Source organism: Patagioenas fasciata, chromosome 2 (assembly GCF_037038585.1).
Source record: "Patagioenas fasciata isolate bPatFas1 chromosome 2, bPatFas1.hap1, whole genome shotgun sequence".
Lineage (NCBI taxonomy): Eukaryota > Metazoa > Chordata > Aves > Columbiformes > Columbidae > Patagioenas > Patagioenas fasciata.
In genome coordinates, this window is record NC_092521.1 from 84194269 (window position 1) to 84208380 (window position 14112).

At 38.2% G+C, this 14112-nt stretch overlaps 1 long non-coding RNA gene across 3 annotated transcripts in view; it reads left to right on the forward strand.

The window, feature by feature from the left end:
• LOC139827396 (uncharacterized) overlaps positions 1–14112 on the forward strand; it is a 51296-nt gene that overhangs the window by 9472 nt on the left and 27712 nt on the right. For 2 of the 3 annotated variants that reach the window (XR_011737928.1, XR_011737926.1), the window contains exon 2: positions 9810–10005. This is a non-coding gene — a long non-coding RNA (uncharacterized lncRNA). Of the gene's footprint in view, positions 1–5400; positions 5546–9809; positions 10006–14112 lie in introns of all 3 variants that reach the window. The other variant, XR_011737927.1, reaches the window with a different exon arrangement.

The window sequence follows — 14112 nt, forward strand, 5'->3', positions numbered from 1 at the left end:
CCTAGGAGGAATGAATCATGCTCCTGTGAGGAATGACCTAACCTGATCTCTTCTTTGGTTGGAACTGAAGAAGTGGAAGGGAATCTAGCAGATGCAAAACAGTCTTTGCAAGTATAGGGGTTTTTTTGTTGGTTTTGTTGGTTTTCTTTTGTTTTATCATATACATGTATAGTTTTCTTTAAGTTTGTTTCTTGAACAATTCATATCCTTTTACCAGCACACCAGTACTGTTGCTTGGTGAGAGCTACTAAACTGACCTAACATTCTCAACTGCCGGTCTGTAAGTAAAGAGCAACACATAGAGCTGGAGAAATACACAGAAAACTGCTTGGCAAATTTGGATCAGCTGTGCTGAGATATTTAAGATAAGTTCTGTAAACTCTGTGTTGGTGGGATAAACACCAGCAATGTGAACAACTATGTGGGGGTTAAGAAAGAGTTTCTGCTAGCAGGAAAACTGGGTGAACAGAAGCTCTCAATCTTAAGATTATTATTTTTCATAGTGTAAGAATGATAGACTATAGCTACTTAGTGACTTAGACTGTATAAAACATGACACAGAAGGCACTGAGCTGGCTGGATTTTTGGTGTGATATGACTCTGACCATTTTCAGTTATGTTCTTCATGTTGCAAACATACCAGGTTACAAAGAAAAACAGTGGTTGGTTCAGCAGTAGCATTTCCCAGCTGTAGTGATCTGCACTAGACAATTTTTTGTTAATGGATTTCTAAAATCTCAAAGACAATTTCACATTATGTTTGTGGCTGTAGGAGATGCTCCCCACTTTCAGGGGGAGAGGGAAATACATGGGGCCTTATCTTGGTTTCTCTTGTGCTGATGTGGACTGAGAAGAAAATTTTGTACACAAATCTTAAGTAAGGTTTTGACCACAGGAAGGAAATTATGCATGTTTACTGCTGTCCAGGTTTAAACTGATGGTTTCATTTGTGTATATAAGAATAAATACATACACTACTGCCAAAGTCTAAATTTACTCCACTTTATATGTATGTAGGAATAATATATATATATATATATACACATTTGTATGTGTATGGTCTTTCAAATAGAGAGATAGTATGTGTTATCTATACTGTATGTATGTTTATATGTGTGTGTATACATTTCTACAATCACATATACACACCCTCTGTATGCATGTATGTGCAAAGTAATAATTTGTCATTGCCAAGCATATGCACTACTTAAAAACATATCCATCAATACAGGTATTTGATGTTTTTATCAGACCTGCCACAAAACCTCTTTTCTGGGTGGGAGGAATAATGAGGGAGAAAAAGGTACTATTCATAGAAAATGGATCACTGAAATGAAATTTCATAAAACATTTTTCCCACCTTTCATTAAACTTCTACCATTTTTAAATATACATTTTTTTTTTTACTATAAAAAGGTGTATATTTCTAAAAGTCCTTTCCAAGCTTCTTAAATGCTACTCTTCCTTGTTCCACTCTTCAAAGAGCAGCAGCCACACTATCCCTCTTTTCAACTTCAAACTGTGCTCTTCTGTTGGTCCAGCACAGCAAGGGTGCTTTGAACCTGAGAGGAGAATCTAACTTCTTTTTTTCAGAACCTCAAGAACAACTTTTTGAATCTGCTGCAATTAGTATTTCACTTTCACCCATATGACCTTTCTTGACTTTTGCAGAACTAAACCAAATAAAAATAAACATATATTTACACATGTGTAGTTCCCTAGGGTCTGGCAGAGGTTCCCTTTGTTCATACTTTCCAGGATTTTTTGAGTTCTGTTTAGGCCTTTAGACATAAGTTGTGATATCTGTGAAACTTTGCACAGACCACTGATTTTGTGTGGGGCAAGCATGAATTGCCTTTGGTTTCCTCTCAGGGGTAACTTTTTCTCTGCACAGACTGAAAAGATTATGTGAACGTCTAAAGAAAGACTCACAAGCAATTGATCTTGTTTGCTAGACAACCAGCCCCTCAGCGGCTTTTATTCTTGGTGGCCCACCTTGGCTGCAACTATGTGAACTCTGAATGCCAACAATGCACCATGTGAATTCAAGTAAAGTCGAGCTCTGCAGCTGCTCTCTGCTCTGTATTTGCACTTTGCCCCAGGTGATTTGATGGCAAGGGATCAATCTGGATACATTCCTAAATGAGGCCTTAAAAGATACATGTGTTGGAGTGGAAAGCTGAGAAAGTGTGTTGCTCCTTTTTGTCCAACTATAAATAGCCAGGTCGCCAGTACAAACGTGGCTGTCTAACATCAGCATTTTTAACTGATTGGTGGAACACCACTGAAGGCTCTTAAGAGCACTCTTTATTGCTCTTTCGTGCCAGAAAGTCACCCATACCAGCTCCATGCGAAATGTGGGACACATTACAGGTAGCTTCAGCGACAGTGTATTAATTTGAAGTATTTGAAGTATTTGGTGGTCAGAGTGTTAGCCCACAGATAAACCCTTGCACTACCCCACTGAGAGGAGATCCCTGGGAGCTACAGTGAGTGTTTGGGGGGAGGGAAACCACTGCTGAGGTTGCATGTGTGTCCTGTAGGAGGCCTAAACTCTGAACCACTGGGACAGCAGAAGGAATGAAGTGCTGCTTTTTGTGAGGATACCTGAAACCAACCTGCCTAAATGGGATGAGAATGTGGCATGATATTGCAGTGCCCCTGTGACTTGAGAAAACACCTGTCAGAAAGAAAGGTACTTAAAATGACCCCATGCAGAAGATGTCTATAAATGGAAATACCTTCAAAAATAGAGAATTGAAAAGTAAACAGTACCTTCATTTTCCTTGAAACTGTATATTTTTATCTTTTTTTTTTTTTTTTTTTTTTTTCTTCCAGCAATTAAGTATTTCCTGGTCTCTAAACACCTACATGTTTACAACACACGTTTTAGGCAGAGTAACTTGTCGAAACACCCTGTTGTTAGAGAAAAGCCTTCAAGTGTAAAGGGTTTGTTCATGGAAATTGGTTCAATAAAGCTTCACTTTCCACCCTTGTCCCTCCGCCCCCCCGCACGTGTTCAGACTAAGTAGAGGCTTGCTGTTTCTCTGTAGTAATGTGGATTTTGAGTTGTTGATAAATACAAGCATGTTAACAACTAACATCTAAGGTTTACCAGATTCAAGTCAAAAGAAGATGAGATTTTCAAGGGCTTGGGTAAACAAAAAGGTCAAGATTCTCAATTATCTTTAAAAGCTCTTTAATACAAGCCTCAATAGGCTTAAATGAACAGAGGAACAACCATGTTCATTCTGTGTGCCAACCACAATGTTGCTGAAGTTGCTTACTGTAACTCAGTTAAAGGCTACATAAGGAATGAGAGATGAGGCAAATAAGTTTGACTGTAGAACGAGGTCATTAAGAAAAGGTGACTTGGGTGTTTGACGTAGTGGAGGGAAAACTAACTATATCTTAATGGGTGTAGCAGATTCTGAGACATATATGGCAATTATTAGTCATACTATTTGAATCCAAAAGGGCACCAGTTCAAAAGACTGCTTAGAAAAGATCAGGTTGCGAAGAGGAAGCTATTAAATCAGCTGTGCTCCACTGAATGTGTGTGGGTTTGGTTTTTTTCTTCCTTTCCTGAAAGTGTCAGAATACTTGAGGAAGATGATGGAATTTCACAAATGTTACAAGAAGGATAAGATTTGTATGTGCTATTGTTATAGAGATTTTTAGTCTTCTCTCAAAAACCAAAGGTACCTGATGTCAGTATGGTCAGATTGACAATAGGATAAATGTACCACCTGCTTCTATGAGATTAAAATTCAAACAAAACCACACAGAATGTGTCATAGATATTTATGAAGTGCAAGATTTCTAATCTTCTATCCACTGTTGAACTGTCTCTGAGTAATACAAAGAGTAGCCATAAGAGATTAAAGATGAAATTTTCTATAAAAAGTCCAAGCCCTGAACTTAACCCAACACCACATATTGCTCATACTTGAGTTGAAAACACAAAGAAGGAAAATTGTCATTTCTTTTGTAACTATCTGTGAGATGTAAAAAGTATACGTCTATAAAAATAATACAACAAATAATAAAAAAACCCCAACCTACTTCAGTTCAAGTTCTGAGTCCTTCATCTGGTTTCTATAACTGAAAAGGTAACTAGGAATTTATTTTTTTTTTTATGAATCCTTTATACTTCATGTGTTGAGAATAGCCAAGGACATATTTTATTTCTGTGTTTATAGAGTAAGTGCATGATAGGTGTTAGTTTAGTATGTTTATTCATACAAAATTTAAGAAGTGTTTGAAGTCACATACCATTCAAGGCATTATGTTCTATTCTTATAGAATACTTACAGGTAAATGGGTGTGAGCACCTAATGTTGACTGTGTTATCACAAACCATAATGAAGTTATTTTAGTAAGATAAAATGGCTTTCAGTGGTGCTGTCTTGACTGTATGTAAAGTTAGTGAAATTTGGTATAAATTGAATGTGGAATGATGCAAATTTCAGGTATAAAACAATTTCCATGAAGCAAAAATCTGAAGTTTTTCCATTTCCAAGTGTCTCACATGTTACTAAGATATTTCACTTACTTGCTTATAGTTGTATTTAGTTTGCTGTACAACATTGTATTTATTTTTGTAGTTTCATTCTCTTATTTCTTAGAGATTTGCTTTGGTCATCACATTGCTGCTTGTCTTCCTGGTTAGTTGAACATGATGAGGGATCTCATACCACTGTGATGAAACTTATTGGATAGGTTCAGTGACTTGACATTTTGTATTACTTTGTAATACAATCTTATCACTATTATTTGTGTTTAATGTTATCTTCTTTCAACAGTTTCAGTGGTTTTGAAATGTTACATTGAGGCATAAAATTTTACAAAAAAAATAGTATTTGGTTACAGAGGGGAAAAAAAAAAGTTTTGCAGGGCTGAGACAGAGAGGGTAAAATATTCTGACGACTAAATATTTAAGGCGACAGCCTAGTACCATTCAAGTGTATGGACTCACAAACTGGAATTTCTTCCAGATTTTATATTCACTTTGTTCAAGTGATGTAAACAGGGTTCCAGAATTATGTCCATGTAAGAATGCAAAACCTCAGAGACAGAAGTACACTGTGCAAAATAGAGCATGCAGGTGAATGTAACAAAGCATGCCATCTTCTGAGACTTTATAGAGGCTTAGCTGTTGACTAGCTTCTATTGTGTACTGCTGTCCTGCATATTACTATGAAATCAGCTTTTCCATAGCTTTGTTCTCATTCATATAGCAATTTTGTTTGTTTGCTTTTTTTTGTTGTTTATGATCTTCATAGTTTCTACCCTATAGTAACTGTTTACTATGAGCTCTGTTACATAGGTTTCTGGCTGCTTTTGGAGATAATAAGCATTTTTTTTTTCCCCCCTTGATTCACTATTTTACATCTTAAGAAAACACAGGTCTCTGCAGTTCATTGATCTTAGAACAGACCGCAGTACTATTACCAGTTGGGATGTTGAAATACTGAAGTTTTTGCATGGAGGGCAACTGTAGCACTCATGAAAGTTACAAGAACATGCTGTGTGCTTCTCATAGGTAGGTAGAGAACACTATTGCACACAACATCTTCTTGCCTTTTGTCTTGTCTTAATCTTGCACTGACCACTAGCAAAGCTCTGTGTGCAACAATTGTAGAATATAAGCTATTGTCTGCTTCATCTACTTTCCCAACACTCACTTTACCAGGCTGTTCTCACTCCTTTGTTATTATATTGTTGTTGCTATGGTGAATTAGGAAAATGCTGGTTGTTAATTTGATACTGAATGAGGCATACTCTTATCTCAATTGGTGGGGATTTACTCACAGTATTTCTAGTATTGTGGAGGTGTAGACTCTTTTTTTTTTTTTCATACAAAAACCTCTGTAGTTTCCAGCAGCCTTTGAAAGAGCTGTTGAGAGATCCTGTGTCACTGTCATGCCAAGCAAGTGGAAGGTTTTTTACTTAATGAGGAGATACAACTCGTAGACCTGCCCATCTGGAAGAAGAGTGAAAAATAACTCACACTGTATTTTCATGGTGATTAGGGTTCCATACAATTACCCATCAGAAATGAACTAAAATTACAAAATAAGCAGGTAAACTGGCTGCAATTTTGTTTCCATATGAGCTTATTCCCTTAGGATTTCTGTTGGCTAATCGGTAAAATAAGGGAAAAAACGAAACAAAACAAAACACTAGCATTTTTTCTACTTCTCAAGGACCAGTCTTGAAAGTACTGAGAATTTCATGTCAGTCATGTGTTAATGAGTGCAGCACACAAGCAGTGAGCAAATATGAAGACTCTTTCACAATTTATGCAGAAAAAGAATCCTTCCACATGTGCCCCTCTATTTTGTGGAAGAGCAGCTCAGTTATTTCTGCAGCTCTGTACTTTGTTTACTGTTGATCACAGGACTCTGGGCATGCAGAGGAGACAATCAGATAGATGGAGAAGGATGAGTGCTATGCCCTCCTGGAAGTAGGATATCATGAAGAGATGATGTAGCCCAAGATCATTGCCATCGAGGCACCCCAAAAGTCAATTCAGGCAGGCAACAAGATCCAAACAGACTTTATTCTAACCAGAACTGTTTAGCAAAGAAAACCAACTAGAAAAGGGGTTTATCCAAATTATTCAGCACTCCAACAACATTATAAAATGCAGTTGAGGATATTATTACTGTACAACCACACAAGAATAATGAAGCTCCACTCACAAAAACAGGAGGTCTCTTTCACTCAAGGGTATCCAGAAGAAATAACCACTTTCCAAGGTTGGGCGAGGGTTCGCTCAAGGATATCCAGAAGGAAATCACTAGCTGAAGAGAATGTGAGCACACTCAATCCAGGCAAGTCATCTTAGGTGGTGGCCCTGATCTAAGGGGAAGGCTGCTCAGAGATGCACTACTCCAAGAAGATCACAAAAAGGGGGTCTTCGATGGAAACCTCATTTTATAGCATGGTTAGATCTGTCTGTGATCATTATGAGCACAGTCCAGAAGTTTCTCAGCTTCTCTGGGCCTGAGCAACTCCTTGGCTGAGTGCCATGTCTATAGACTGAGGGGTCCGCTCTTCCTGCCCCTCTCATTTGTGGGGGATGTGAACCCGACGAGCCACCATTCCATGGAGTGGGGGGACGTGACTGTCGGCACCTTGGCACCAACCTGTGTGTATGTGAGGACAGGCACAGTGGGGCACAAAATGTGCTTCAGAGCCATCAGCTGCCCTGTTGAAGGCTGTGGATCTCATCGGGGGATGTGCAACTGTCACAATCATATAATATTTTCAGTGAAGTCCTGCTTACAAGGGGCAGAATATGACTGGGACCATGGAGCCCAGCTATGATGGAAATGGGTTTTGGGACACTCTTGGGAAACCAGGCTACACAGAAGGGGCAGCTTTTTGTCCATTTTCTTTCTTTTAAATTGGGTCAATGCAATGGCAGCATCTACCTTCAGCAGTTCTGTCCCAGCTGACATGATTGTCTACTAGACTTCTGAGTGCACATCTCCGTGGAGGGACAATCACAGCAATCCTCTCATTTTTCAAGAGAAAGAGATGAGCTGTCTTGAAATAAAACCAAACCAACTTTTCTCTGTTGCAGTCATTACAATGTTTGTTATGAACTACACACTTCAAATGAGATCTGTGATAAACTCTGTCTAACAATAATGACCAACAATATTTGGAAGGAAGCTACCAAGAAACAAAGTTAAACCAGAAAAGGAGATGGTGTCTGTTACTACACCAGTCCAGTGAGTAAACTGTGAATCTTAATTACCTCTTGCAACATGACTGTAGCGCAAGTTAACAGGAGGTGTGCAGAGCATCTACCTACCTTTTTCTAACTGACACAATGGATATCTTACATTGCAAAAAAGGCAGTGCAGATGCTTTCAGATACAGAGCAGAGTCTATCACTCAGACAGTTGTCACCCTTCAGGAAAAGAAAAACTCCAGACAGGCTTTTTCTTATAATTGAAAAGCATTGTCAGCTTGACAGGTTCTGGGACACTGCCTGTTTAAATGACAAATACTCATACTAGTTGAAAATGAACCCTGCACAGCAGACATTGGCAATGTTTGTTTTTTTTTTTTTTTTTTTTTTTTTTTCCTCTTTCTAATTTCTAAAAGGCTACTAGATCATTTCTGTTCATTAGACTTGATAGGAATTAGGCAAGGAAAATAAATTCCCTCAGCCTCTTTTGATCTCAGAGCTGTCCCAGGTATTCTGCCTTAATAATGCCGACTGCAGTATGTCAATGTAGTGTCGAAAGGCGAAAGCAAAAAAGACAAATTTTACCATAGGAATGCAAGCACCATATTTGCCCATTTCCCTCGCTGACATTTTATTCTTTTTTGTGTGTCTGTCCAGCACATGGGAGCATTCACAGTAATCCAGACAAAATGGAAGTAGAGCAGCCCTTAAAACTTAATCTATTCAAACTCTACTTCTTTCTAGTAGAGTGTGCACTACAGAGGAATGTGCACAGTTACAATCACCTGTCTTTCATGAGGCAATAACCTGTAAGTTTCTTTCTTTGTGGCATCACAAAGCAAAGAAATACCTTCTCTCACTCTGTTTCCACTTTTACCTATCTATCACATCATCAGGTAGATTTCTCTTACCATTATGCATGGCTTCACGGATAAAGCTTTAGTGCTACAGTCTCCTCAATGAGGAATCAGTGCAAAGTATTATCTTGCTAATATGTGTAGTTCAGGATATGCTTTCATACCAGCACGAAAGTTTGTTTCAGTTTTGAGTCCCTTGCTCTCTCAAGAGGCAGGATCCTGCATGATGGTTGTCTGATGAATTGTGCTGTGTGGAAATGTAAAATGAGAAAAAACATTTTTTGTCATATGAATTTGAATTTTTTTCCTGTTCTGGAATGTGTAGATCTGAAGTTCATGGAGATGAATTTGAATCTTTACAGCATTTGGAAAGCTATTTTTTTTTCACGTGTTGTCTGAACATTAAGGAGAAAATAATACAGATTTGCTGTCTGTGTTTTTACTTGACAGCAAACAATATAGCAAAGGGATGCAGCAGGTCTTTATTACTTCAGGATCATCATGTAAATTTAGTAAAAGCATTGGAAAGATAAGCTTCTCATTTTAGTTGTGTAATTTAATTACATCAATGATATTAAAGAACTCTAGAGCAAATCCCAAAGACTCTAAAGCCAGAACACTGTCTTCTTGCATGTCTATGTACATTCAGAAGAGATCAAATATGCACGTATTTATGGCATCAGAACAAAGCTGTTACTAGGGTGTCTTTTTTCAAGGCTGTCTTGGTTTTGGCTGAGATAGAGTTAATTTTCTTCCTTGTAGTTGATATAGTGCTGTGTTTTGGATTTACTATGACACTAATGTTGATAACACACTGATGTTTTAGTCATTGCGAAGCAATCAAGGACATTTCAGCTTCTCATACTGGCCTACCAGCAAGAAGGTAAGGAGTGCACAAGGGGCTATGGTGAAGCACAGCTGGGACAGTTGACCTCAGCTTACCCAAGAGATATTCCATGCCATAATGTTATGCTCTGTATATAAACCTTGGGGGTGGGGAGAAAAAGGAAGTGGGAGAACATTCAGAGTGATGGCGCTTGTCTTCCCAAGTAACGGTTGTGTGTGATAGAGCTCAGCTTTCCTGGAGTTGGCTGAATACCTGCCTGTCCATGGGCAGCAGTTAATGAATCCCTTGTTTTGCTTTGTTTGCATGACTGGCTTTTGCTTTATTTATTAAGCTGTCTTTATCTCCACCTGTGAGTTTTCTAACTTTTACTCTTCTGATTCTCTCCCACATTCCACAGGGTCGAGAAGGAGCAAGCAGCCACATGGTGCTTGGTTGCTGGCTGGGATTAGACCACAGCAAGGGCTTATCCTGCTCAGATTCCTGAGAATGATGTCTTTTTCATCTCACAGTTTAGCAAGTTTTGAACTAGTTTGCACAGGATGTTATACCGCATTCTATTCCACCAAATTGCATTAAATATGAAGAAATTGTAGGTAGGAGTCTTTTATTTTTGTCTTGAGAAAACAGGTGCAGAGAAAAATGTGTGCACTATGGAAAGGCCATTTTAACAGCTAAACAGTGTTTGTCTTTAGTACCCAACCACATAGAAGGGATCATGCTATTGTCTAAAGGTGTAGCTGCATCATTACTGATAAGTGGAAAATTGAAGCTGGTCACAGGTTAAGTGCAGCTAGAATCTGAGAACAGTGAGACCTGAAAGAAGACACCCTAAGAACCATCAGGTCTGAAGTTAAGGCATTTGGTTTGTGTTTTATGTGATTGTTTCTAGAAAATCATTTTCATAACAAAATTGGCATCAGGAAAGGTATTCTTCTAACTCTGAGAGTTTTGTTGAGAACAGGATGAGGACAACAATTTTGGTACAAGTTATGGCAGTGTGAATGTGTTCATTGCCAATCTTAAGCTTCAAAAAGTGTGAGCCAAGCATCATAAAATCCTGACACTACTTCAAATATTCTTAGCTTTTTAAAAAATTCACACATGTTCTGTTATTAACACTTAATTTCTACTGAAAGTTTTCACTTGACTCTGGGATATGACTTCAGAAAAGATACCAAGAAAGATTACTAATATTCATGTGGGAACTGGTTGAGTTGTCTGTAATAAAACAGCAGTGACTGTAGCTAAATAAATTAGGTGATTTTTCCTTTATTTTGGCTTTAGCTATTATATTAGGTCTGAAGCTATCATAAGGGAAGGTACCGTTGCAGAAGGCTTTTAATTCTGAAAAGTTCCTGTAAACTGTGTAGTATTACAAGATAAAAAGTAGAAACAGAAAGTGTTAGGACTAGAACTATTATTATTTCCAGCTTCTGAAAGAGAGAAGTTCATTTAGTCTGGAAATAAACTCTGAGAAAACACAGTTCTGATTTTTGTCATTTAGAATCACAGGCTCTGGTTGGCACCAGTCCTCAGTTTCCACCTGCAGAACTCAATCAAAGGATTCTGCAAATCACAGTAACTGTTGAATTTCTAGGTCTTCTTGAACAATTTTCTTTAAACTCCAACCTTTGGAAACAATTGTGATAGGGAGAATGATGAAAAAGTGCCAGTTCTTAATATATTAAAGTATCCTGCTGTTCACATTTAAATTTTCAGATTCACAAGAATTTTTTTTAAAGTCAAGGCAGATTATTTCGAAAGACATTGGCTAAATATATTGTTTTAGTATATGAAGGTCTCTGTTTTAGCTAGTTTGGTGTCATCATAGTTCCCTTGTACTAAATAATTGTTCTTAACAATAATCCCAGTTAGCTAAATGAGATATAGCAGGAAGCAAAACATTTCCTAGATGAACATCTTTGCAATTCAAAGACTGGAATTCAGACATTCCTAGGTGAAAGATGAACTTTCAACGGGGAACTTGAGTGTAACCTGTGTTTATCATAAACGCTATCTGTGTTTATAATTAATGTAAATGAATTCAAAGGGATTTTTCACTTTTAACAAAATTTAAACATGGGACAGGATGTAGCCTTTAGAATTTACACTACTTTTTGAACATTGTAATATTACTGGTGCAGGGAGTAAAAGATAAAATCCTGACTCTAGAAAGATTCATAAGAGTTTTACTTCTGGCTGTAGTGAAATCAAGATTTTTCTCAAAAATTTCTGAAAAATCTCAGTATCCCTTCTCCACTTTCCAGCCCTGCAAGTAGTTCATAATAATTTAAAATGTGTCATTTCATTTCTTTGATTTTTTTTTTTTGCAGACATATATTTTGTAGCTCAAAATACAGAGTGTGGGAAAGGTAGGTTGTCCACAGCCATATTGATTGTGAGACTTGTTACAAGTTTTCCTGCAGACCAAGCTTTAAACAGAGGCTCCTACTGAGCTTGTAGAAAGAAGGGCGAGGTTCACCTTATTCATTACATAGTAATGCTATTAAAGTTGCCTTACAAAGGTAGCCAGAGAAGGAATTTACATCCAGATCTATGGCCTGTAGATAGTTATTATTATCATGTAGGGCTGTATCCTGTTATTATCCTCTATGATCTGAAGATAAGTATAGTATCTATTACTACTGTTATTATTATGACTTTCAACAACAACCGGGGTTGCAGTGAACATACAATTGTAGAGTTTAACATCTTAAGAGTCAGAAGAAGGTAATTGGCAGAATAAAGACCTCTATGTGAGTAGATTTCAACATGACTCATGAAGCTGTTAGGAAGGATCCCAGAAGAGTCGGCTTTGGAGGTCAAAGGATTTGGAGGGTGTTAGAAGACTTTCAGAGACTGCCTTCAGCATACATCAAGAGAAAAAAGAGGGCTCCTATACATATGTTAGTAGCAACCAGAAGCATGAGGAAGATGCAGGCCTACTGCTGAATGGGGTTGACAAGCTGGGTCCCAAATGACACAGAAAAGGCTAGCAGGTTTAGCTAAAGTTAGCCCCAAGTCCCTATGTCAGGAAGCAACAGCAAAGCAAATGGCAAATCACTAATAACACAGCAGGATCAAATTAGGGACCTTCTGTAAAAACTGGACATATACAAGTCCAAGATGTGACAGAATACATGAAATGGTATCAAGTTTGTTGGCATCTTTGCAGAGCTTTCTGTCTTTTCAGAAAGGTCCTGGAGATTCTGGGAGTCACAGATGATGAGAAAAGAGCAAATATTACAGCCATCTACAAAACAGACAAAAAATATGATTTATGAAAAGACAGACCAGTCAGCCTCATTTCAGTTCCTGGGAAAAAATATGGGTGCTCATAGAAGCTCTTTCTGGGCTCATAAAGGACAAGAAGGTGACTAGGAAAAGCCAACAGAGTTTTATCAAGGGTAAACTGTGCCCTATTGTCTTGTATTATGAAACAGCTTGGTTGATGAAGGACAGTAGTATTCTGGACATCATCTACCTTAAATTTAGCAAGGCATTTGGCATGGTCTCCCACAACATCCTTGTTGACAGCTTGGTAAGACATGGATCAGACAAGGGCCGCAAGTTGCAAGAACTGGCTAGACTGCTGAGCTCCAAGTTGGTGGTTAATGGCTCAAATTAATTTTGCAACTGGCCATGTGTGGAGTTCTTCAGAGTCTGACACTGGGTTTGATACTATTCAATATTTTCATAAAAAATCTAGATGAAAGGCTAGAAGGCATCTGCGCCAAGCTTGCAGATGATGTAAGACTGGAAGGAAAGGTAAAATGTGAGAAGGAAAAGTCACTGTATGGATACCTTGACAGGCTAAAAGTCTAGACCAATAAGGTTTTATAAAAGATAAACGTGAAGTTCTGCAGCTGGTATGAAATAATCCCAAGCAACAATGCAGACTGGGCTCTGGCTAGTTGGAGTGTAGTGCAGCTGAGAAAGACCTGAGAGCCTCAGTTAGACAGTAAGCTGGACATGACCCAGCAGTATAGCTTTGCAACAATGAAAGCCAACTGTTTATTGGGCTAAGGCACAGCCAGGAAATCAAGGAGTGTGATTATTTCATGTTACTTGGCACTTGATAGGCTACAACTGGAATACTGTGTCCAGTTTTGATCCTCTAGTTCAGGAGAGATTGTAAAATTTAAGAGGGTTCAGTGGAGGTATCACCAAGATGATTAGAGCATTAGAGAACTTGATATATGAAGGGAAGATGAAGAAATTTGATTTGATCAACCTAGAGAAATGAAGGTTTTGTAGAGCACTACTCAGTTTTCCAGTCTCTAAAAGATAATTATAGATAAGATGGAAGTGCTCTCTTCATGAGTATGTGGTAGCAGTACAAAGGCAACAGGCACGAACAGCTTCAGGGAACCTCCATCTGAGTGTGAGGGGAGGGGGGAAATCCGAACCAGGAGAACCAAATGAGATGTGTTGCACGAAGAAGTAGTAAAATCCTGTTTACTGGAAATGTTAGAAACTCTGATCGAGAGATACCTGCATAACCTGATATAAGGTCCTGGTATCAACAGAAGTTTGGATCAGATGAACTGCAGATATCTCTCCCTACCTAGACTTTCCTGTGTTTCTGTAACTCTACCAAAAAAAACCCCAACAGTTTAACTAACTCCTGGAAAAATATCTGTGATCCAAATTTAAGCAGGCTCAGCATCACTCAAATCCTAGGAGTTGTGCATATACAT